This window comes from Emydura macquarii, unplaced genomic scaffold, assembly GCF_026122565.2.
Source record: "Emydura macquarii macquarii isolate MOO-44397 ecotype Brisbane River unplaced genomic scaffold, CSIRO-AGI_Emac_v2 contig_71, whole genome shotgun sequence".
NCBI lineage: Eukaryota > Metazoa > Chordata > Testudines > Chelidae > Emydura > Emydura macquarii.
Genome location: NW_027130208.1, coordinates 4,736,503 through 4,762,291, shown reverse-complemented (window position 1 = coordinate 4,762,291; position 25,789 = coordinate 4,736,503). Strand labels below are relative to the sequence as shown.

General features: G+C 38.2%; 1 protein-coding gene across 5 annotated transcripts in view; it reads right to left on the bottom strand.

Annotated features, from left to right (window-relative positions):
- The window catches only part of ATXN7 (ataxin 7), a 127,200-nt gene that overhangs the window by 88,023 nt on the left and 13,388 nt on the right, over nt 1-25,789 (bottom strand). For 2 of the 5 annotated variants that reach the window (XM_067541633.1, XM_067541651.1), the window contains exon 2: nt 9,934-10,025. The gene's annotated coding sequence lies outside the window, so the exon portion shown is untranslated. Of the gene's footprint in view, nt 1-9,933; nt 10,026-14,172; nt 14,315-18,335; nt 18,494-22,685; nt 22,787-25,789 lie in introns of those variants that run through there. The other 3 variants (XM_067541640.1, XM_067541629.1, XM_067541660.1) reach the window with 3 other exon arrangements.

The following is a 25,789-nucleotide window of genomic DNA, read 5'->3' as shown; positions in this document are numbered from 1 at the left end:
TTATTTTACATGGAAGGTGCTCAGATACTACAGTGATGAGCGACAGAATGAGAGAGAGAAAGATCATGATACCAGTGACTGAATAGCAAGGCCTCTGCAATATGGTCTTCTGGTGGTTTGTTTTTAAATAACATTTATATATTTTAATGCCTCATAGAAGTATAAAATTTGCCATAATAAACTGCAGTGGTTTTACTGGTGATATTATAGGTTATTGTCAATACATAGTGAGATTTTAGAACAAGGAGACATTGCAATCTGTCATATAAATACACAAAGTATTTATGGAATACAACCTATTCTTGTCATTGAACTTTAGACCTTAACACTCATTTTCTGGTATACTTCTACTCTTCACCACTCCTTCTTCCAAACCAGCTACAGCTTTCAGCTTTTTGAATATTATATGCTGGGGTTGGGTAGTTCTCTCTTGGTCGCCTTCATTTGCTGAACATGGGCTCAGACCCTGCAGTTTTTAGCAGAGAAGGAAGTTACAATTGAGGGGAGGAAGACAGAAAATGAATAACATATGAACTCGGGCTTCAGATGAAATGTTGCATAATTCTTTACAAGTTGTTGTAAATAACTTAAGAGAAAACTAAGAGGAGATGGAAATATTGGGACCAAATTAGTCCTATGATGCAACTGTTAAAGTCACTGGCATTGTGTCCCATTCACATTGTGCTGAATTTGGTGAATGTTGATTTAAAAAAACTTAGGATACAAGAAATCTTAGAAGTAGTCTTTTTAGGGCTGAGAACACAGTGCAGCCTGCATGCTAATTCACTTTTTGGCCTCTCTTAACACTATTAGTTAGTGCTAATTGTGATAGTATTTTTTGTGATGAGCACCCAGTTCACCAGGAAATACACTGACACATTTCTTGCAGGTCACCAAACAGCCAGTAGATGGTAATCTTTGGTCATTACCAGCTTGTACAAAATCTGAACTGGTGACTTCTTGCCAGTCCTCCAACCGCCCCCTTAAGTTGCCTCAGGAGTATTTTAAAAGTAAGGTGACCTAAAAGTCCAGATTTCGCTATATTAGTATTACTATCCTTCATGTCAACATCTACTTGGTTTCTCTTTAGTAGATAGATTCTTAGCATGACAGATCCACTTACTGATGTCTTAGTTGATAGATCACAGGCATGATAATCAATATTTTTCTCTTTTACACATTGTTGAGGGATATAAACCAGTTTAGTAAAAAGGCTTAATTTTGAAATAAAATTACAAGATTAATTAGCCCTTAAAATGAACCAATATATTTGCCTATTTATTTGTTTAAAATGTTGACAGTGGTCCAGTTACTTAAACATGGTTACTGCTTTAAAACTGTTTGTGCCAATCAGTTTATCATACACCACCTTTTTATTTATTTATTTGACAGACACATATATTTTGGTTGTCCAGTCTTTCTTGCTACCGTCTGCTTTTTTAGTCTTTTTATTTTCCCCACTGTTTCATCAATAATGTTTTTGCTATCTAGGCCCACTCAGGATCCTACTTCTGCATGTTGGGTCTCAGGCTGACTTTTACTATACTATTCTGAAATATTTTTCCAGCATGTCATGAATACATCAGTATTCCAGTAGAGGAAGAAGAGTGGCAACAAAAAGAGCAATTCATCAGTTCAATGGACAAAATTACTGACTGTCAAATCAGAAAGTAGAAATAATAAAGTCAGATGAGAAACAGATTTTATGGGACTGTATGGAGTGGTAATTTTCTTTTTCATGGCTTGAGGCGACCAAATGTATGTACTACAAGATGAGAAAATTGCCATTCTTGCACTCACGTTACTTCTTTTTCTTTCCTTAATCACTCAAGTACCATTGTTTTAAAGTATAAAAATAGTTTGAGGAGATACAAAAAAACGATGTGTGGATTAGGGGGGGAAAAACAGAATTTTGAATGCATAAACAGGGTTTGAAAAACATACTTGGCTGGGATGACAAGGAATTTGGAACAAACAAGTGGGAATACCAGGGCCAAAGAGCAGAGCAGCCTGAGCAAAAGAGAAAGCCTATGAGATGAATGATCCAGGAGCCAATATTCCTATAAGAGAAAGAGAAGGGGAACAAGTAGTACTGCTAATACTTTCTTGGGAAGGAGGGAGGTTTAACTGATGATGCAGAACAGTTAAGGGGCTGCTAATATTTTAGGTAGAGCAGGACACAGAGGGAGCCTGTGTGCAGATGAGTGCACTTGTGGGGGGAGAAGGAAAGACGTATGTAAGAGAGAAAGTATGGAGGCACGCAGGTGAGAAAGAGAATGAGAGATAAAATACAGAAGCACAGTACAGAGAAAGATAGATGTTTGGGAAAAAGTGTGAGACAGGTACAAAATGTAGGGAAAAACCCCACAAAGTATAAGGATGCAGAAGAGAAGGAAAAGAGGACACACCTAAAACACAAAGATACATAACTGACAATAGGAAAGAAAAAGAGGAGTGAAGCAAGAAGGGGAAACCATATTAAAAAACCCCCACAAAAGAGTAATTACAATTTTAAAGTTCATTAAATAGAGAGTTGATTGACAATACTACAAATAAACATAATACAAAAACAGTACACAACTGTTTTTAAATTGTGGGTGTCGTTTCTGGGGGCCATAGGGGTGCAGGTACTGTTTCATCTGGGAGGGAGGATTCATCTTTGTGCTAGGTGGTGCTGGTGACATTTTTCAAGCCTTAGTCATAAGCATGGAACATAAGCCATACTGGGTCAGACCAATGATCCATCTAGCCAAATATCCTGTCTCTGACATCTCAGGCTCATCCACCCTTCAGAAATATGTGTCTGCAATGTGGCAGAGTCTGCAGCTGTAGAATAAGCCTCATCTGTGATCAGCAGATTCACAGATAATTTGAAATGGACAATCCATGGAAGGCAATCATCCTCTCTCGAGGGATCGCGGATGATGAATCTCCCTGAGCATTCCACCATTACCATCCTGGACAGGTGGTTAGTCGTATATTCCTACTAGATAAGTACTGTGATCATCTTTTGGATTTGACAACATTAAAATATCACAAAGGACCAACCTTAAGAACACCAGACAGGAAGGGACCTTTTGAGTCATCAGGTCCACAGTAAATGCAGGAAATCCTATCCTATAGCCCATTTTAAAATGTATCAAGTGCCATCTGAAAACTAGTTAGGCTGTTTTACCCCACTGATGCTATTGGAAGACTGTTCCAGAACCTCACTCCTCTGATAGTTAGAAATATTATTTTAATTTCTACTCTAAAATTTATTCATGACCAGTTTATACCATCTGTTCATGTACCTAGACTATTCTTTAGTTTAAATAGCTCTTCTTCTCTGCTGTTTACCCCCGATGTATTTATAGAGAGCAATTATACCCTCTCTCAGCCTTCATTTTGCTAGGCTGAACAAGCCAAGTGCTTTTAGTCATCTCCTCTTGTAAGATAGGTTTTCCATCCCCCAGTCAGCCTTGTAGCTCTTCTCTGCACCCCTTCTAGTTTGAATGAATCTTTCTTAAACATGAATGACCAGAATTGTATGCTGTATTCCAGATGAGATCTTACTAATGTCTTATACAATGGCATTAATACTACCCTATTTCTACTGGAAATGCACCCCTAGGATGTATTTGCTTTTTTCCATGACCACAACACATTGGTGGCTCACAGTCATCCTGTGATCAACTAATATATTCAGGTTTTTCTACTCGCCTGTCATTTCCAATTGATGAGTCCCCTAGTTTATAGCAGAAATTCTTATTAGTCTCTAAGTGCATGACCATGCACTTTATACTATTAAATTTCATCCCATTTCTATTACTCCAGTCCTCTAGGTCATCCATTTCTTTCTATATAATATTCCAATCCCCTTTTGTATTGATGATCCCTCCCAACTTTGTGTCATCAGCAAATTTCATTAGCACACTCCTACTGTTTGTGCCAAAATCATTAATGAAAATAGTAAACAAGATCAATCCCAAGACCCATCCTTGAGGAACTCTTGTAGCAACCTCCTTCCAGCCCTGCAGGTTTCCTTTCAGTACAACCCTTTGTCAGCTCTCTGTTTACTCAGTTCTTTATCCACCTTAAAATTCCTGTACCAATCCCCATCTTCTCCACCTAAATTAATCATTAACAATCTGATACCATAACAAATGCTTAAATGAAGTGCAGTAAGATTACCACTTTCCTGTCTAAAAAATCTGTTATCTCCTCAAAAAAAGACATCATGTTAATCTGGCACAATCTACCTTTGTTAAATCCATGTTGCATTTTATCCTATTTTCCATTTACCTACAAGTCTTTAATTATTCTTTCCTTCAATATACATTCTAAAGCCTTGAATACTATTGAGGTCAAACTAACAAATCTGTAATTGACTGGATCACTTCTCTCCACCAAATACTATATTTACTACTCTCCAGTCAAAGCATCGCCCCCAATTTGATAGATTGATTAAAAATCCTTGCTACCAGACTTGCAATTTCATGTGGCAGTTCTTTCAGTATTTCTGGGATGGAGATTACCTGGACTTCCCAATTTGAGTGCATTAAACCTCTTGAGTTTTGCTTCCAACTCGGATGTAGTAATTTCCATTTCTATACACTCACTCCCATTTGCCATCTTCTCTTTGCCCTTTTGATCTATATTATCATCTTTGCTGAGGCAAAGTATGAATTTACTTTTTGGGCCATACCTAGATTATTCTTAATTTTTACCTCATCCGCACTGTTAAGTGGCTCCCCTTCTTTACTTGTTCTCTTGTTATTTGTATGGCTATAGATACTTTTACTATTTTTTAATTTCCTTTGCAAGGAATTTCTTGGCTTTGGCAATTCTAACTTTATCCCTACACTTTCCAACTTCCAAGGCGTAGTTTTCTTTGATCAATCCCTTCTTCCTTGTAGGCTCTGCTTACTCCAAAATCCTTTTTGAGATGGTTATTCAACCAGCAAAGTACAGAGCCTTCCCCTACAAATTTCTTACCCTTGCTTGAGATACAGATTCCAGAAAGGTTTTGCACCCCTGACTCAAAGAAATTCTAAGGGCTGGTCTACACTGAAAACTTACATCAGCATAGCTACATCCATTAGGGGTGTGAGAAATCCACACCTCTGAGAGATGTAGCTATGCCAACATAACCTCTGGTGTAGACAATGCTAGGCCAACAGAAGAATTCTTCCGTCAACCTAGCTATCACCTCTCGGTGAGGTGGACAAACAACAGCGATGAGAGAATCCCTCCTGTCGCTGTTGTGAATGTCCACACTGAGGCAGTACAGCAAAGCACCTGCAGCTATGGCATTTTAAGTATAGTGTCCTCCACATTTAAGTGCCTGAGCTCTGCAGTCCAGCTGAAAGTGTGAATGATTCTATAGCCTGGAGACTGGGGCACTTTCCTGAAATGTGGGAAACCCAAGTTCAAATCCCTTCTCCACATCAGGTAGAGGGGGAATTGAAGCCAAGTCTCCTGGAGCCCAGGTCAGTGTTGTAACCACGAGGCTAAAGATTATCATGGAAAGTCACCTCTGCCTGAATTTACCCTTTACAAATGCCTGAAGAAATCCAGTTCAGGTCAAAGGGAACATGTTTTGTTAGCCCCTGGATGGATTTTTTTTGATTTTGTCCATTTTCCATAAATTTTGGACTTGGTTCAACCTAAACCAAAACATAAAATGTATGAACTGCCCGTGAGCTGGAAATGCAGTTACTTGCCCTGCCCTACAGTGGTTAGCAGCAGTGACACTGAGAAGAATGTCAATTTTAGTCAGCAGTTGCCAGGACTTCTTGGTCCCCAGCTACACTGCAGCCTGCTAGGAGGGAGCATGAAACAAAGCATTGTGGGATTTTAGTGCACAAAATTTGGAGGCCCAAGACTCTCTTTTAAAAACATTCAAGGGTTGCTGCGCTCAGCATCACGACTAACTGATTTCAGAGCCTAAGTCTCTTCTTTTCCACAAGCAGAGGAAGAAGCCAGAAGATTCCAGAAGTGAATCGCTGGCAAGATAAAACAGTGGAGGGTTTTGTTTTTGTGCATTTGTTGTTGTGCACCTTCTATGGCAAGAGGGGGCTGTATCGTTTGGATGGCTTCCACCTCAGGAGAAGGCAGACCAATCTCCTCATGGACAGGCTGGCAAGAGTAGCCAGGAGGGGGTTAAACAAATAGCAAAAGGAGAAGGCAAAAAAAGGCAAGATGTGAGCACTCAGCACAAAATCAAAATGCCGAGAACAAAAATTAATCAAGGAACCAAAAGGCATGAAGAGGAGAAATTTCTGAATGGCCTATACACGTCTAATGTTAGAAGCTTGGGTAACAAACAAGTAGAATGGCTCAGTTATTAGCATCAATTCAGTCTAGCTGGTATTACTGAAACCTGGTGGAATAATTCACATGATTGGAATGTTAAAATCAATGGTTATAATCTATTTGGGAAGGATCGAATGGGCAAAAGGGGAGAGGTAGTGGCACTATGTCAGAAAGGAGTCACTGATAACGCAGAAGAAAATAATCTTGAATGCTTATGGATCAATGTTCTAACAGATAAAGCACAACAGGGGGCTTTTAATTAATGTCTACAGCAGACCACCAAATCCCACTAGGCAACAGGATGAGTGCCTCCTTACAGACCTACCTACCATGTGTATGTAAAAAAGCTGTGCAATTTGAGTTACATATGCTGGAGGTCTTCTGTTGCTGGTACTAAAACATCCTTGGAATTTCTAAACCTATAGATGTCAATTTCCTAACTCAAAAAGTGTTGCGGTCAACATGCAAGAATTGTTTATTAGAATTTGTCCTAACAAATAAAAAGGAATTGATCAGAGAACTAAAAATTAATGATAGTTTAGTTACATGTGATCATGACTTTATAATATGCAATAAGAATAAAGAGCAAACTAGTAATATATATATTTGGAGCTTCAATGGGGCCAATTTCACAAACTGAAAATAATTATGACCCAAATCAGCTGGGAGGAAGAATTTAATCAGAATAAATGTAAATGATGATTGGGCATCATTTAAGAACACCTTAATAGATGCCCAAAAAGCCACAATCAAGGAAGAAGACTGTGCTGATTAAAAAACCGACCTGCTTTAGAAGGGAAGTGAAAGCAGCTGTAAAAAATAAAGTAATGTAACAGATGGAAGAAAGGAGAAGTTGATAGTAATGAATGTATATCAGAAGATAGAAATTTGTAAAAAAGTGAAAACTGAAGCCAAGGGACACAAATAGAAGTCCTTAACACTGCTGGCAATAGACAATAATAGTTTTTTTAAACTATATTAGGAACAAAAAGAATCCTGACAATGGTATTTGGTCCAATACTATATGGATCATTATTGCAGAAAAGGAAAAAAATTTCAATAAATATTTCTCTCCTGTATTTGGGAAGGAAAAACAGATGATACTGTCTCATTGTATGGTGATAACATTCTTTCTATCTAACTACTATCTCTGGAAGATGTTAAACAGAAGCCACTAAAGTTACACATTTTTAAAGCAGCAGGTCCACATATCTTGCATTCAAAAATTTTAAAAACTGGCTGAGGAGTTCTCTGGATGGCTAATGTTGATTTTCATTAAGTCCCTGAATGCTAGTGAAGTTACAGAAGACTGGAAAAAAGCAAATGTGCCAATTTTTTAAAAGGGTAAACAAGATGACCTGGGTAATTTTGGGCACATCAGCCTGACATTGATCCCAGGCAAGATAATGGAGCAGCTGATATGGGACTTAATTAATAAATAAAGGGTAATATAATTAATGCTAATCAACATGCATGAGTTAATGGAAAATAGATCCTGTCAAACTAACTTGATACCTTTTTTGATGAAATTACAAAGTTTGGTTGATAAAAATAATAGTGTTCATGTAATTTACTTAGACTTCAGTAAGGTGTTTGACTTCGTACCACATGGCATTTTGATTAGAAAACTAGAACACTATAAAATTAACATGGCACACATTCAGTGAATTAAAAACTGGCTAACGGAACCTATTAATCTATTAATCTATTTTCAAAAGGAATTCAGGCACTTAAAACACTAAATGCCTTTTGAAAATAAGATTTAGGCTCCTAAATCAGTTAGGCTTTGTGACACAGAGCAGAAACACCTAAATACCTCTAAAAATCAGGGCCTTTGGCTTTTGGGATGGGAACATTTTTCAAAATCTTGAAAATTTCCCCTGCATTTCACAACCATTTCCTACCCCTTTACTAAATTGGGGTGAAAATATTTAAAATAAGTTTCCCTAATGATTCATTTAGTATGCATTTGTATGTTTATAAACAAATAATGGAAAGAGAAAAATAAAAGATCTTAAACCTGATTCTCCACTGCTCTGCACATGGTGTAGTCATTTACACTCATGTAAAGTGAGTGTAAAATGCTACCATTCTGATAGAATAGCTTTTAAAACCACTCTGCACCCACTATGCACTAATGTAAATGACTACCCAAAGTGCAGGCCCAATGTATACCACATTATACATTACTGGATTCTTCAGTCATCTCTTTTTTTAAAATCCTACAATACGCAAGGAAGATAAGCCAAAGAGAAAAAAAACCTCACTTTTCCTCTGTTGTTCTGTTGACCTAAAATTGCTAATATGAAGCATACAAATCTAATATCAAAGTAGGATACTGTACGAATATTGACTAAAATGTCCTTCTGGCATAGTCAGGTATTCTAGTAGCTCTGTATGAATTTAATGCTTGAATGCTGTTCAATTTATCAAAAGGAATTGAATTACCTATGAAGACAGTGTTCCTAGTCTCTGTTGTGTGGCATGGATGCTCAGGTTCATTTGGTATGTACTGTACCTGTTAGGTCTAAATTGTGCCAAGCAGCACACCAAGTCCTACCTGCTGTGCTCTGAAGTGAAAGTCTGAGCTGCTGGGCTACAAATCTGTCCCTCTGATTCCGCAAGCTAAAAATCACATGACTTTGCAACGTGGGTCCACCAACCGATAATACTTTTACAATGTTTTCTTCCCTTGAAGTAGCAGCTGACTCAATCGATGTAATTAAAATTTCCAAGCAAAAAGTTTCAATATAGGCTTTCAAAGAAAAACACACAACCAGTTTCAGCTGAGCTGCTCAAGAAAAGACATCAGTAAAAAGTCAGACTGTGTAAAGAAGTCAGACTGTGACAAACATTCCTCACTCTTCACCAGATTATCTCTGCCACTCAAATGAGTTCTGCTTCATTCAGCTTTGCAGACCAGCTCGATGCTAACTTTATGGCACTTTCTATAATAATCTATTTTTAAAAGCATAAAAAAGCTTGCGTGCACAGCAGAAGTTAACTTGACTAGAGTAGACTGGCCTCTTCAAATTTGTGAATAACAAGAAAATACAAACTTAAAAAAATAGAATGGATTTGTTCTTTCATCATATCAAAGAAAAATACACACAAACAAGTCAAACAAAACTGACGGGATACAGGACAGAGACCAGAGGAAGAAACTGTATCATGATACCATCTTAAGGAATTTTGCACCACATCAAAAGATATTGCTGCTTTACACAAGACTATACCCTGTGAATATGGGTACAACTGAAATTTGATTATCGAAAAACCAGTTAATATCTCCCAATATCAAAAACCAGATTAAGACTGTTCTTAAACAAAACTCTACTCATCCAAGTTACTTTCATGTCTGCCATCTTGTTCAGATAAATGAAGTTTGACTGTACGTATGAGGTTTGACTAGTATGCACATACAGCTTATTCTGGCTGTTTGGAAGGTCTTTTTACTTTTCACTAAAACATGCATTAAACACCTGCATCTTATCAAAACATCTCCAAACTACATCTGGTAGCACTTCAGTCTTGCTTTGCAACTCTGTGAATATCCTGTTCTTCATGTTTCTCACATCTTAAACATAATAGTCTCATAGTTTAGAAAAAAATTTATAGGTAAGTATGTCACAGTACCTTAAAAGTATGGTAAAGCTCTGGGTTGATTATCAATTGATCGTCATCTGCTTGGATTGTGGAAGCTCTCTCTAACTTATAGCCGTTTAACTCTGAAACAGAACAAAAATATATGACTACTACAATAATAGAAAATATACAATTTTATTTAGCTGACATTCCATAATTGCAATTTTTGCTTTGAAACATCTAAGTGCTCTAATACAAGGCATTTTACCTATTTTACACCAAAGAATTCAGTTTTTACAGTGAACTTAAATGTTAATATATATTGCAAGCAGAGAATGTTATTCAGTGTAATGTGCACAACTGGTCTTTCAATGATAGCCCACCATTTTCAGAACCATTATTTGTTTAAAAAACAAAACAAAACACTGATTTAAGTCTCAGCCATCAAGCTAGTAATAATATTAATGTAGACTAAAATGTCTATCTAATTTAGACTCTAATCTTGCAAACAGGTGCGTTGGTATGGACCCTTACACACATGCAGAATTTACTCCAGTGTGTCTGTCTGCAGGTTCAGGGCCTTAGCAGCTGTTTTTACACTAGACTTTTTTCCCCTCCACAGTGCAGCTCCACCAATGGTAGCAAAGAAGGGCCACTTGTGTACACTGGCCAACAACGTTTTTACCACCATGGCATGTAACTCAGGTGCCCAGCGGTGATAATTTAAATGTAACATTGTTCATTATTTCACCACTGAGAAATCACATAAAAGAATGAGACACAAAAGCATATTAAGGCCTTATCTACATGAGACCATTACATCAGTTTAACTTAAATCTGTTTTTAAACCAGTTAATTAAACCGCTGCAAACCTCGGCATTGACACACTTGTTTTGGTTTAAGCTACGGAGATGTAGCAACGTAGAGAGAGTCAGCTAGCTTTTAGTAATTGTCGCTGGTGCCCACTTTGAAAGGTAATAGAGGCACTTTTTCTCCTTTGTCTGCTAGGCCAGCCTCTTAGGGTTTGTATTTTACACATTGCCTAACACAATTAGGCTAAACCCTCTACGTAAGCGGTTCCCAAACATTTTCCCTGCATGACCCCAGTTTCAGATGTGTGGTTTCCCACTACCCCAGACAGCACAGAAATTGCAGTTTAAAAATGGTATCCTCCCGGCAGTGTGACCTCACATGCACTGTACATGCAAGGTCATGCTGCAAGGGGAATGCCACTTTGCTTTACAAAATGGCGTCCTCTGGACTGCATGACCTCACACATGCGAGGTCATGCTGCAGGGAGACTGCCGTTTTGTAGAGCGAAATAGCATCCTCCATGCGACGTGACCTCGTGCATATGATGCGTGTGAGGTCACGCTGTGTGGAGGAGGCCGTTTTGTAAAATGGCGTCCTCTGCACACTCAGGATGGCCGTGACCCCATCTGCTGATGAAGCGACCCCACTTGGGGTCACGACTCACAGTTTGGGAACTGCTGCTCTAGGCGCTACCACAATATAAATAATAGAATTTTATTAGGAAATAGAGGCCCCACCGCGTGCAGATTTCCTCTATTCTACATGGAAGTTTCCTCAGCAGACAAAAGGGGAAACATAATGTAGCCAGAACCTGTATTAACTTTCACAATGCTCTTTGGAGCAAAGACTTCTTGCCTTCTACTCCCCTCATCAATAACCCACACGCTTCCACGTAGAGCAGAGCAGATCTGCATGCAGAGGGCCCTGTATTTCCTAACAAAATTATATTATTTCTATTGTGGTAGCATCCAGAGAGCCCAGCCTCTTTGTGCTAGGCATTGTTCAAATATGAGCCAAAAAGTCTATGCCCCAAAGAGTGTACAATTTAAGTCTAAAATGAGAGGTAAATACAAACAAACAGATTACAGGAGCAGAAGTCAGAAATGAGATTATTATAATCAATGTGTTAAATAGCATGGTAACTAGCTACCACTAGCCAGTTTTTGTCGGTATCACAGCAGAGTTGAGTTTTAAGGAATGATGTGAAGGAGGACAAGGTGGTAGCTTTATGGATTTTTATAGGGAGTTCTTTCTGTACATAAGAGGGGCTAAGGAAGAAAGAAAGGAGCTTGTTGGGAACTTTTACAAATGGGCAATCAAGACTGGCACAGTCTGGCAAAGAATAGTGTATAAGAGATGACAGGATGAGCCATGATGGCCTTACAAGAGAAAAATATTCAGGGTTTGATCTGATGGAGATGGGGAAACCAGTGAAAAAATGTAAAGAGAAGAGTAATATGGTCGAAGCACCAAGCCCTATATTTTCAAAACATTATGTCAGGTTTTAAGCCATACTTCTCACATGAAAAAGTCAATGGAAAATGTATGTCTACAAACCTTAAGTAATACTTAAAAAATCTGCTGTTAAAGAAAATGAACAGGAGTAATGTTGCAATTCACCAAAGCAAAATCCAAATTCCAGACAAAAGACTTAATCAAGGCAGAGTTAGGATGGGCAATATATATCAGCAGTTTACGGAGAAATATCTTTACAAGAAAGTTGTAGTTAATAAAAGTCAACCACACAAAAAGCCCATTAAAAAGCCAGGAAATTCAAAGTTAAGATAATGAGAAATTCTAACATTCAAAAGTATGGAAATTCACATTTAAGGTTGGTATACTGTTGCCCCTTTTCAAATGAAGAGAGTCAAATTTCAGGGCCCTGAGAATGTTCCAGCTGGAAATAGAAAGCGATGGCATCCAGCATTTTCTTCGATGTAATTTTGTTTGTTTACAAAGAATGCACAAGTCTTGCTTCTCCAAATGCAGGAGGAACCAAAAATAAATGGAGCAGTTTCTTAGCTTACAGCCCCAATTCTCATTAGTCAACTCCAGATCCAAAAGTGTGCTCTAGATTTTTCCAGGGTACTCACTAGCTACTGCTTGGCTTTCTTGCTTTTTTCTTTTGCCTCTCTACTCTGTGTTCTTGTCTTTTCTCACACACCCACACACAATACCCACTAGCAGACAGCCCCCTTGATGCTAGTTTCTGGGCAGACTCTAATAGCCCTTGTTTTAGGAGTGGTCCCTTAACAGTCTCTTACAACTACATTAAATCAAGCATGCAGTCACACATCAGTTTGAATTAGGTTTTAAATCAACCCATAACTCATAAAACCCAGCCCACGTCTCAGCATTGCCCATCATCCCAATGAGGCCTAAAATGGTGACACCCAATAACTCATCCCAAACAAACAAAAACAAAATTACAAATGATACAAGCAACTATTTATACACTGTCCTGTTAGGAGAAGAATCTTACTCCCACTCAAATCATATTGGGTTTTTTTCCCTGGATTTTCCTTCAGCCACCAGTGAGGGACCGCTCTGAGTCAGTCCCTGAGGAATACCTACTGTTTCTTTGGAACTGGTGGGCTGAGGCAGACCCAGCCCATTCTGTTTGAATGGAGGATTCATCTCTGTATAAACCTTTCCAGCCTCAACTTCCACAAATACATTCTCAGATTTAGGAAGTGGAGAGGGAGGGGGGAATTAGGTGGTAGGCACCTGAAATTCTGTCCCCCAAACTGTAAGCACTAGCATCTGTGTCCAATATGAAAGGGGTTTTGAAACACGGATAAGCCAAGGCAAGAGCAGCCCCCCAAAACTCTTTCTCAACTCTGAAAATGCTAAATCAGACCTTACTGAAATGGTTTCTTCTTTGCTATTTGTGCTTGTCAGAAACATTCTGCAAACAAACAGGGATCAGTTCTTGTTTCAGACCCACAAGAGCTTTAGCAGCTAAGATCTTCCTGAAACCCTGGGTCTCCAAATGTTTCAACCACTCAACACCATCTTTTGCTGGAAAACTACCTTAGCATATAGCTGGTATAATGGTTTCTACTGCGGCAGCAGGACAATTCATTTATTGCAAACCCCATGCCTACAAATCATTTGTCTCACCTGAGCCATATCTTTAAAGGGAATTTCCAGACTGAATTTGTAACACATCTTTCCTAGTACTGATTACACAGTTACTACCCATAACAAAATCCAAGCCAGTTATGAGCTCATTCCCCATTTCAGACACCCAGATTTCTTGTTCAAATTACAGAGGTGCAATCTTCCAACCCAATTTTCCCAAATTTTGCATGCGTGCCCGTCCCAGTCACCGTCTCCCCATGTGAGTCCAATTAGGTGGTTTGGATCCCCGATTCCCTTGCTTTTTTTAGCATCTTATTTAATAACTTGTTTTGAACCTGTGTCGATCACCACTGCTTTTTTAAATTTTAGTTCACATTCAATAGTCAAACTCACCTTATTGTTGTTTAACTGCCCAGATCTAAACAAAAACGGTGGGGCTGATCCTTGTATCTCCCTCAGCTTGAGGTACCCCCGTTTCCTAAACTGGATGAGAGGTTTTCACTAGACACTTGCGACAGTCTGTCTTGGCCTGTCTCAAATTGATATTAATCCTTCTATTTGTGGCCAATTTTGTCACAGTACCAGCATTTAATTGAACTATTTCCTTTAATTTTTGCATTACTGCTAATTTTCCTTGTTTTACAAACCAAATATCAGTTTTTCTAACCATACAATAAAGTCATGAACCAGACCAGGAACCCCTCATTCATCATACCTATTTGACACAGAGCTGTACTTACAGAGCTCATGATGATCCCCTCTGATACACTGCTGCAAGGAAAGATTCAAGTTCTGTGGCAAATTCACTACCTCTCAGAATGTGTTGGCCTTCTTTTGTTGATCTCAATCAGCCAGTCCAAGTCCAGCTGAGCAGCATTACCAGTGAATCCTGAAAGGCCTCAGTGGTACCTGGGTATGCCAGTAACACCAGCCTCCACAGGTCCTCTGCCTATTCAGATGGGGTTTCTTCTTTCCTTCTTCTTCTAGATCTTAGCTGAGCTATAGCTAGCTTTGATTGATGGCTAACTCCAAACTGCATGTCAAGGGCCTGTACCAGGTCTGGACAACTCAGTCTCTTTTCTGGGGGTAAATTTTGCAGCACAATCAAAACTGGGCCACTCAAATTGGCTGGTAATGACCCCCTTTTTAGTTCCACATTCCAGCCATTTATCTGAACCATAATGTTGAATTGAGCCAAATAAGCCCTCTCAGGGAGTTTTTCCCTCAAAATAATGGCTTTTGAATTATCTAAGCTAGGACAGCCTGACCTCTCCCCTCTGGGTCTCTGTGGGTTACAAATGAGATAGAAAACTGTTGTAAATGTCTGGTCCTACCCAAGTCCTCTAGCTAGCCCAATTCCTCATCCAGGTACTGCCTTTCACTATGGTGGTGACCCTTTGATTTCTTTCTGTAGCTGAATTTTTAGCTCCATCAGTCCTGGCTTCAGCTGCTCTCGGCTGGCAAGTTCCAGATCAGCTAAAGCTTGCTCAGTCACCACTATTTCATGGAATAATGTCTGGTCTATGGCAGTCAGATTGCTGGTCACCTCATCAATCCATTTTAGCCTGGGTATGTTGCAGCTGGGCTTCCCAGTCTGTCCAGACACTGTGTAGCTGTTGTTCCAGAGATTTCACCTCCATTTGGAAGTCATCTCTGAGCCCTTTCTGGTAAACCTCCAGATTTAATTCCTTTTGTGAAGCCTCCAGTTCTTGTTTTAGGTTTTGTTTCAAATCCTTGTCTGTAAGCATCTCCATAACTTGGAGGAATACCAGCTCACAATCTCTCCTTGGAAACCAGATCCCAATACTAACACCAGTTTTGCCTTTTTTGACCCAAGCGACTACTTACATTTCAGAGTCCTGAAGACATTCCAGTGGGAAACAGAAATTGGTGGAGTCTGGTATTTTCTTTCATGCAATCTTGTTTATATTACAAGAAGTATACAAAGTTCTGCTTCTCAAAATGCAGGAGAAACCACAAACAAATGGAGCAGTTTCTTAGTTTAAAGCTCCAAAACTCATTATGTAACAACAGACCCAAAAACTCACTCTCTAGCTTTTCCCAGGGTTACTCTATGCTCACAGGCTGCTGCTTGGCTTTCTTGTTTGTTCCCTTCCCTCTGCCTTTCTCTGTTCTCATTTTCTGCGTGTTCTCTCACACCCACACACCTGGTCACAATACCCACTAGAATCCACTCGCCCACATGGTACTATTTGAGCACCAGGGGAGGAACCACTGAACCTGGACTCAATTAATTACGGGGGACAACAAATGAAAAAACAGGGACGGGCGTGAAGGTCAAAGGGCTAAACGGAGGTAACCTGAGGAGGACGCTGAGCAGAGAACCCTGGACAGCGCCCACTGCTCCTCAAAGGTAGCCAAAGAGTCAGCAGACATGGGCCAGAGGAACTCTGCCCTCGCCCACATGGTGCTAGTTTCTGGGCAGACTCTAAGAGCCATTGTTTTAGGTGTTGCTCCTTAACAATCTCTTACAACTACCTTAAATGAAGGGTGAGTTCTCACATCAGTTTGAATGAGGTTTTAACTTAACCCATTATAAGGTTTTACCCAGCTCATAATACTTCCTTAATTCTGACCCTACAAACACAGCATTGTCCAATCTTCCTTTATTTGCAGTTGGAAGAAACATGCATCACATGTCACAAAACATATCTGCAGTCTGGAACTTGATCCCCTAGTCAGTTAGCCAATGTCCTAGTCTGATGACCCGTTTAGAGAATAGTGCAATGGCCATCTGTTTACTCAGGAATTCTTGAATAAGAGTTTGGACTAAGGGAAATACAACGGCCCCAAAACTGGGCTGTGTTCTGGCCTCTTTATATCACAGGAGTGGTGTAATACCTGGAAAGTCCCCAAGAGCAGAGCTGGTACAATGGCCCTAAACCAGTCCTCTCCCATAGCTGCTTCCCCGCTCTCCACACAGTAAGAGTGTGGACAGCAGGAGAGGGTCTGTTGGATGAGGGGATTGTAAGCGCAGTGCAACGAACTGTGGCTATTCCAGACTGCTGGCTGGTCCTTTAGGGACTACGTAAGACAGAGCAGCATTGAGGCTGAGCCAGCACCCATCAGCCCCACAACCCTAGAGGTGCAAAGATGAAGTAAAGAATGTAAACAATAGAAAATCAATTTATTATCCTCCTCCTTAGAGATCATATGCATTTTTTTACATGCGTACAGATTATAGAATCAAAATGTAAGGACTAAATGTTTTTAATGAATTTTTAATTGGTAAGTAACACAGAATCTTGAGATTTACGTTTTATTCAGCCACTCATGATTCCATAGCGTTGTAACTTATACTAACTGAAGGTGCTCCCTCTTGGTGTTTGGATATTTACTATGTATGGTTACAAACAAAACACAATGGAATTCCCGTGGAAAGGTACAAGATTTTTCCTCAAAATACATCGTTTTTCTGAAACATTTCCAGAGACATATAACTACCTTTACTGATAATCATCCTTTATGTAACTATCTTGAAATTTTGGTAATGAAAAACTGTCAAACTCTTCACACTAAAGCTCGCTTAAAGTGTTTTTACTTCTACATCTGCTGTTTCTATCAGTATAATTATTACACACATCTGTCCAAATTTATTATTTTTGCCCAAACAGCCAATTATATAGTTTGTCAGTGGTTTCAGCTGCATCTGAAGTAATTTTCCTTTCCTAATTTCTAGATCTTACTCAACAGTAAGCAGTAAGGTTAATGCTATAATAAGATATCTTTGCATACTATGCTTCAGCTGTTTAAATATAACTACCTGAAGTATAAAACAGACTAGGAAAATACATGGTTTTGGAAACAGTGAATGAAAATTTGGTTGCACTTTCCCTACAAGTCTACTTTATATTCTAAAGTACTGTATCTTGTGGTATAATTTAAGCCACCATTTGAAGGTTCAGCACACAAACTGCATTAACAGCTAGCTAGGACGGATAAAGACAACTGAATAATGTTTTTACATTTTTTTAAATATTTTGTTTGTGAATAACTGCAGAAAAACAAAGTGAAAAAAATATAGTTTATATTTTTAATTCTGTAAAAATATTTAACACTGATCACAACTTCTTACATTAACAACTCCTGAAGTATTCTATACAAAAGACTGTTAGGCAAGCAGTACTAGATTATATGACTTTCCACATTTCAATGTTAAAAAAAACTCTCACTCACCATTTCAAAATGATGAAAGGAGAAAAGCATATTTATGTCAAACAAGGAGTACTTAAAAAAAATTAAAACAAAAGCACATACATATTTTGCAAGTGGGGGCGTATCTAATCAAGACAATACAGAGCATATGATTAGACAATTTGCAAAGATTATTATTGAGCTTCCATGTAAAAGCCAGATAGTGGATTATTCAAAGTACACAGTTATGGTTACTACAAATTTAAGATTTCAAAAGAGCTCTCTGTGTATATCACTATTTTAAGTTGTTGCAGATCAAAATCTGTACAATTTTAAATTACTGCAGAAAGATGACTATCATCTGAAAATTTGACTTATTATTTAGGTACTATACCACTAACCTTAAAAAAGATGCTGGTTCTTGTACAGGTACATCACTATTCTCAATGTAAACAAAGGACAGTGGCATGCACCCCAGGCTAAGGATGTCAGCATTTTTCAAACACCTTTCTGACTGTTCCATTTTATGGTGATGCAATTTGACCTACATTTTCAATCGCTAAAGAGAGATAGAGAAATACAAAAGGGAGAGATGGAGAAGAGAGAGATATTTTCTGTCCTCACCCTCCATTAACTAGGTCTTTGTCCCTAAAAGGAGTGTTAATGGGGAAGATAGAAGGGAGAATATCCTAGTAGTAAATTCTGAATACAAAGCTAAAAAATGGGATGACGTAGGAAAAAATAGGATTTTTCTATGATCCTGTGCCCTCAATAAGCAAAGCAGAGTGTAATGTAGAATCAGTGTTAGACGCCAGAAATAGAAAAGCTCATTTTATTCAATTAGATCTTGCATTGTAAGAGGTAATGGGGGCTCTTACTACATATACCAACACACAATCCTGGCAAAATTCCAACAATACCTTCTTTATTGTATGTGAAGTTCACATGGAAAAACTATACTAGATCAACTGTCAACTCTCACAAAGCCAGGATTTTCAGTACCGCATCTACCCCATAAATTGGGCTATGCCTAAAGATCTTTCCAGCCTAGAATTTCTTTCAAAAATCGCTGTGACAGCTCATCCTTCCCAAGTGTCCAATGTCAGTTTTCCCAATTTTAATCATTGATAATAGATCCCAAAGCATGTAGACAAAACAAATATACTGTTCAAAGTAAATCCCACTAGCAGAGATATACTTAAGTACAGAAATACCCAGTGAAAACAGTGATAAAAAATCAAGCTCAGTAGTCCAACGATGCCCCCCATTTTCAAGTATTCCTAAATCAGCTCTATAACTTCATTTAATGCTAAAATTTGATATCATGAATGTACTATTTTCTGTTTAAATTATTTTGATAGTTTTATGCTGAAGACAGAGAAAATAAAGTTTTAAATGCTTTTTTTCATTCTATTGTAACTAAAAACAGCTTTGCTTTTAAAATAAAACAATATTTTCTCTCTCAGCTAAGCTATTGTAATTGAAATGTCAGCTGCTTGGTATTATGCAGTCACTGGTGTAAAATAAAATTGGCCTTTTCCACTGTAGATTGTAAGATCTTTGGTTGTCATTTTATTGTGTCTGTAGTATGCCTACCACCACCCCCATCTCTGGAGTGGTGCGCTTAACTACTGTAATGCAGCACAGCTAACGGACAGGTTTCAATCTTATTTACAGCAGTATAAATCCAGCGGTTTCACAGAAGTTTCTCTGGATTTACACCAGGGTAAATGAGAGCAGAATCTGGTGCTAAGTGTCATTTTAAGCCACAAATCAATACAAAGTTTAGATTAACTCCTAGTATTGATGGGTCTACACTTAAAATGCAGCACCACAGATGCACTGCTGTAGCGTTTTAGTGAAGACGATATTATACCAATGGGACAGCTTCTCCCGTCAGCATAATTAATCCACCTCCGGAACAGGTGGTAGCTATGTTGATAGGAAAACATATACCAACCTAACCTTGGTGTAGACAGGGCTAACTGCACTGCTGTGGATTTTTCACACCCCTGAGCAACATAGTTATACCCATGTAAGTTTGTAGTGTAAACCTGGCCTAAGATATTACAAGGATAACTTTCTTGTGTATAAGACAACAGCTTTATCTTGGGCTGCAAGCCTCCTTACTCAGTAGGTACTAAGTAGCTCTCTTCTTCCTCTAACGCTGCTGACTCTGCTGTCATAGCGGTGTTACAGGAAACCACTCAGTGGTGGCTTGGATGTCAAGGCTCAGAGCACCATGGTGGGGGGTGAGGAGTGAAAGGGGGAAAGGTAAACTTAAATCTTACCTTGCCTCAATAGAGAAAGGGCAGGTGGCAGAATCAAGGGAGGTGACACAACCTGAAGAGGGGAGGACAGCAAGGATAAAGGAGAGGAATTAATTGTAAGAGGGTTAGAGCAACGTGTGGAGAGAACCAGGAGGACACAGTTGAGGGAGGTCCCTGGATGTGGACAAAGAGACAGTGTTGAATGAAATACTTCCCAAATTTATGAATTTCCCACATCTTCAAGAATATGGGGAAAGCCTCTCTTCCCAAAACAAAATTAAAGTAATACATTCCTCCACTCCTATTATCCCTCTATCTACATCTTCTTTATCTGTCTTTCACTAGGTGAGGAAAAATCTTATCACAAAAGGTATATTTTTGTTTACCCAGTTGTTTGAAACTGAATTAGGAAAGAGATGCTGGGATTTTTCTGTTCAGAGTAACTGAAATAAGTTTCTGTTTAGAAGTTTCCCTCTCTGACTTGGAGGGAAAAAGAGCAATGATTAACAGGGTTTTCTTAATTATTTTACCCATTATTAAAACCCTTTTCATTTTGTCTGTTTCATAGCCACATGTTCTTTTGTGTTTGGTTGGTTTTTGGGGAGGTTCCCATTGTTTCAGGATTTTTCTGCTTCAGTTAGAGGGAGAGAAGCTGAAGTCGCATATCTGTTGCTGTCCAACAGCTTAAAACTTCCAAGTAAAAGAGCCAATCAGAGTAAAGAAACTAGCACATTCCAAGAAAAATAAACCTACAATGAATGATCCTCCCAGTCTAACTGACTAATGACTGCTAGCGAGAGTATAAGGATTCATATAAAATACTTTATGGTTATTGAGAAAAACCATGTAGGGATTATAGTATTGCCAACCCCAAGCATTTAAAAACCTCGAGTCATGCCATCAAAAATTATGAGTGCCTTATAAGTCGTGACTTCTTTTTAAAAGTTATATATTTTGCATTCTGAGCCTTTAGAGGGAAGTCGGGTCATGCTTTCAAGCTTTTCTCTGTAACTATGAGGACTAGAAATTTACTTCTTTTTAAAGTAAGATGAGATTCTCGTATTTACCTAGCCCCAGAAGCTCGGATTTTTAAAAACACACCAGATACTACGAGAATCATGATAAAATCATCAGAGCTGGAATCACTATAATTATGCATATCACACACCCAGACCTAGAGTGCAGGGAATTGCATACCTGGGAGGGGAAAAAACACATAACAGTTTTACAACATAACAGCAGCGTTCCAATAGTTTAGTTGAGCCAATTCCATTTCAGTAATACACGTGTTGTAGATGAAGAAAACTAAAATATTACTATGATGCTTCTCATCTAACTCAGCTGTTTTAGATGTTTGCATTTTTTGGTACCAGTTTACAGTCTACGATCAGGAACTCCCTAGTTTTTCCTGCTCTAACAAAACACAACAGAAAACAAAAATAACAAAAAACAAAACCTCTAGTCAATGGCATTACATGACATTTTATGGACACATATATGCCGCCATGATACAATCTTGAATTAAAAGTTTCATCATTAAGTGAATGTTTAGTTGCTAAATTTTAAACCCCTGAAGACAGCATTGTCACTGCAGAAATGCTGGCAGAACTTTAACACTGATGATGTGACATTTGTGATATTACACATGAGATTAGTACCACAAATCTGTCCTTTAAAAGTTCAGTATTTTTATTTTAAGAAATATATTCAAACAGGCCCTGATTTAGCAAAGTTCTTAAATACGTGAGCCATTCCTCTGAAGTTAATAGGAATACTCACATGCTTAATGTTAGAAACATGCTTAAGTACCTTACTGGAATAGAGCAATAATGCCAGAAACATGATAAACATTTAATAGCTAACTTCTAAATGCTACTCTCAATCTAGTGAAGCAATGTAATATGGCAATTAAAATTCTGTTATTGAGCAAATAACTACTGGCTAATCAGGAAAAGAGAGAGTTCTGTTTAATCTCTCTCCTCAAAATAATAATACATTTTATTATGTCAGTTATTCTTGGTGAATGATATGTTCAAACAATACTTCCAATCTGTATAAGTACCCGCAAATATAACATGCAATTACTGCAATTATTTCCTAACATTAGAATCACTGCTATTGGTCTTATATGAGGAAAATAGTTCACTAGTTTCTTCAGTCTTCTTCTGTTCATGGTCAAACACACTGGTAACAAAGCATTATAAATACGCGGCAAAATTCTGTACAGCTTTATCATTGTTGCAGCAGATATACCAGTTCAGTGTTATTCAGTACACTTCATTTGACTGTTACTCCCACCAAGAAATGCCAAAAACTGATCAATTCACAGCTAAAGTGGAATGAAATAGGATTAAGAAACTCACTGTTCACATCGTTACCTATTTATGAACCCAACGATCAAACTAGTCTTTTGAAATCAACAATTGCTATCCCCTGTACATGTGCAACCACTAACAATTGTTCACAGAGAAATATACTCACACAACAGTTCTTCTCCACAAGCCACTGCATGAAGCCCCTTATGTTTATCAAGCAGAAATGGCAGCTTTACAATTGGATTGGATATGAGTGTGCAACGATACCTAAACAAAGGAGAGGGCATGTACTCTTAACAGGATCCTGAAGTTAGAGGATTATGGGTCAAAAATAAGATGCTCAGGAAAACACAACCCTTCTTGATGTTGCTTTGATGGTCCCTCCCACTGGCAGCTAGAATTCAATTATTGCATGTTGCCACTCTCCCCTGATCTTGTAAAAATTTCTGAAGCGTATGCAGTTATAATTCTACTCAACAGGAATCAAGGAGGCAAAAAGGAAATCAGTCTCCTTAGTCACTGCCCTCCTCTCCGTTATTCACCCTTCTGTTTTACCCTGAAATGACAGATAACTCCATGGGCATTGTCCCACCATTAAAGAGAAACAAGTGGAGCATTGGCCACTGTTAGAAGACAAGATACTGGGCTAGATGGACCTTTGGTCTGGTATAGCCATTCTTATGTTCTTATGAGCAGAAAGACCAAATAAAGATGAGAGTACATAAACGAGGCAGAGGAATCTTAATAGGAAAGGTATTAAGCCAACAGTCCTAAGGCAAGTAGGAGTTAGAAGAATTTTTCAGGCCTTAGATTAATATAAATAGACAAAGCACACTTTTCTTAAAATCTAGCCCATAATCTTCTCTACCTCCGATACATATGTGCACACACATCCATAAACACTATTTGTCCTTCTCCTTTTAAACTTTTCACTGTGTCCTTGGACTGTGTTCTTGAGAATCCATAAATAAAATCATTTTCATACCAGAAATATTTCTGATATAGAGTAGAAGGATAAAACCAGGTGACAGAGCCAAGATAGCGGCTCTAATGCCATCCCCTCTGGTGCTCCACCCAGCACAGGGGGGTGGCCAAAAAAAAAAAGGGGAGCATGGCTAGACAGCTGTTACAATCAGGGGAACCTTGTCTGCTATGACTGCCAGATGGAGGAAATTAAATCAGCCCTGTTGCACCCTAGGAGCAGGTTGGTGTTTCAAGGAGGTGTAAATGCGACTTACAGCCCCTTTATATCCCCAATCTCCTGAATGGTGCTAGGTAGAAAACAAACAGTCCTGAGGATCTGGAACATAGTTTATTTGAAAAAATGGAAAGGCAAGGATATAAATAATAATTAAAAATGGAAATATGGGTTAAAATAATTTTCAAAAGAAAACATAAAAGTCCATGGTTAAGTAAAAAAACCAGAAAAATGAAAAGGGCAAGAGATAAGAATAACTTTACAAATAATATAGGCAAAGGTTAAATATAAATTTATAGATAAAAAGGCATAAATACCCATTTTACAGATGAAAAACCAAAAGCATAAAGGTGACATGATTTGCAGATCAATGGCAGTACCAGAACACGGCCTTCCATACAAAATGTTTAAAAAAGATAATGAAAGGGTTAAAATACAAAACAAGGAACACTAGGCTAGGATTAACAATAAGAAAAACAGAGGCAGTGGAGATTAGACATGTGGTAACATCACTCTGTCCACATTGCTTGTATACTGTTTCCTGTTTTCCATCCCCTTTGGCCCTCATCCTGCAAGCTGCTCCATTAAGGCAGCAAAACCATATAAAACCCTAGGAGGGGTGCACAGTGATCACATGCATAGATCAGTTCACTGCACTGGGACCTTCACCTTTACATTTATTTTTAGACCATAAGCTCTTAGGGCCAGAAACTGTTTATATTTATACATTTGTACAGTACCTAGCACAATGGGGCTTCGATCCTGATTGGGGCAACTTTGGGTGTTACTGAAATATTAATATTAAATTATAAAAATAAAACAAAACTTTGTTTCCTCATTTCTTTCAATGCCTGCTGATGCTTGCCCTCCATGCCTGCAGCTAATTAATATTTGATACCAGATCTTGAAGAGGCAGGGCAATCTGGCCAGTCAATTTCACAAAAGTAGGAATGAGACAGTGTGTACAAGCCTTCTAAATATAAGGCATCATTCTAATGGTGTTTGCCTTTCAGTTGCATATAAATTTTCAGTCTAATGCCACTAAAATCTTTGGAGAGAAAACCTGAGAAGTAGCTATCTCAGATTTATTAAAAGTTGTTGTTTTCATAATCTAAGAATAGTTACATATATATAATTCTTTCTCTAACAAGGTTTTAAAAGTTCATCAAGGATGCTACAAACATATTAAATTCAAAATCTGACCCATCTGAACATTGTTATAAACTAGATGGGAAAATTTTCCTGATTTTATGGGGTTAATTCTCCCGACAATGCTCTGTACTTACATGCAAAAATAATAAAAAACATACTATATTTCTATCACTTAAAAAATTCAAGTCTTCTAGCCAAGATAATAAAAACGTCATGATGGTGTGAGCACAAATATAAAAAGAAATGTGCCCTACTGCTCTGTAGCAAAACTATGGACATTCCTGCTGACTTCACTGATGATGCTGGTTGACAAACGGGGAAGAGCTGGTGAGACACTAGAAACAGCAACAGAAAAATTTACGAAGTGGAGAAGGTAACAAAGAATAAAATAAATTTAATTTGAAAACTTCAAAGTTTTATTTACAAGGCATAATCAGAAAAAGTGTATATAAAAAGAAGCTGATGCATCTTTTTAAAGATGGAAAGTTTGTATATATATATTTTTTTAAATTCTTCATGAATCGTACAGGGAGATTTGTCTCTCAACATATATTTATAAAACACACTCTCCAATATGGCATAACAATTGTATGTGCTATTGTTTATGATGAGGACACTAAAAGCAATGAACTATAGTTACAGCTAGAATATGTTTATAAGTTATTTACATTTTCCATTTTTCAACTGTTTATAAATAAACATTAAGAAGTTAATTATTCAAATCTTGATCTTTAGGTTCAGTGGTTACAGAAAACCACACTATCAAAACCTTTAGAAATTCTTTGTTACGAAGAAAAATGTCTGGAAGGCTACTTCACTTGGCCACCAGCCATCACCTTTAGGAGAACTTTCAGACAGCTCTTCTCTGCTTTCTTATACTAAAGCAAAGATAGCACAGATCATGAGACCTGCCAGCACAA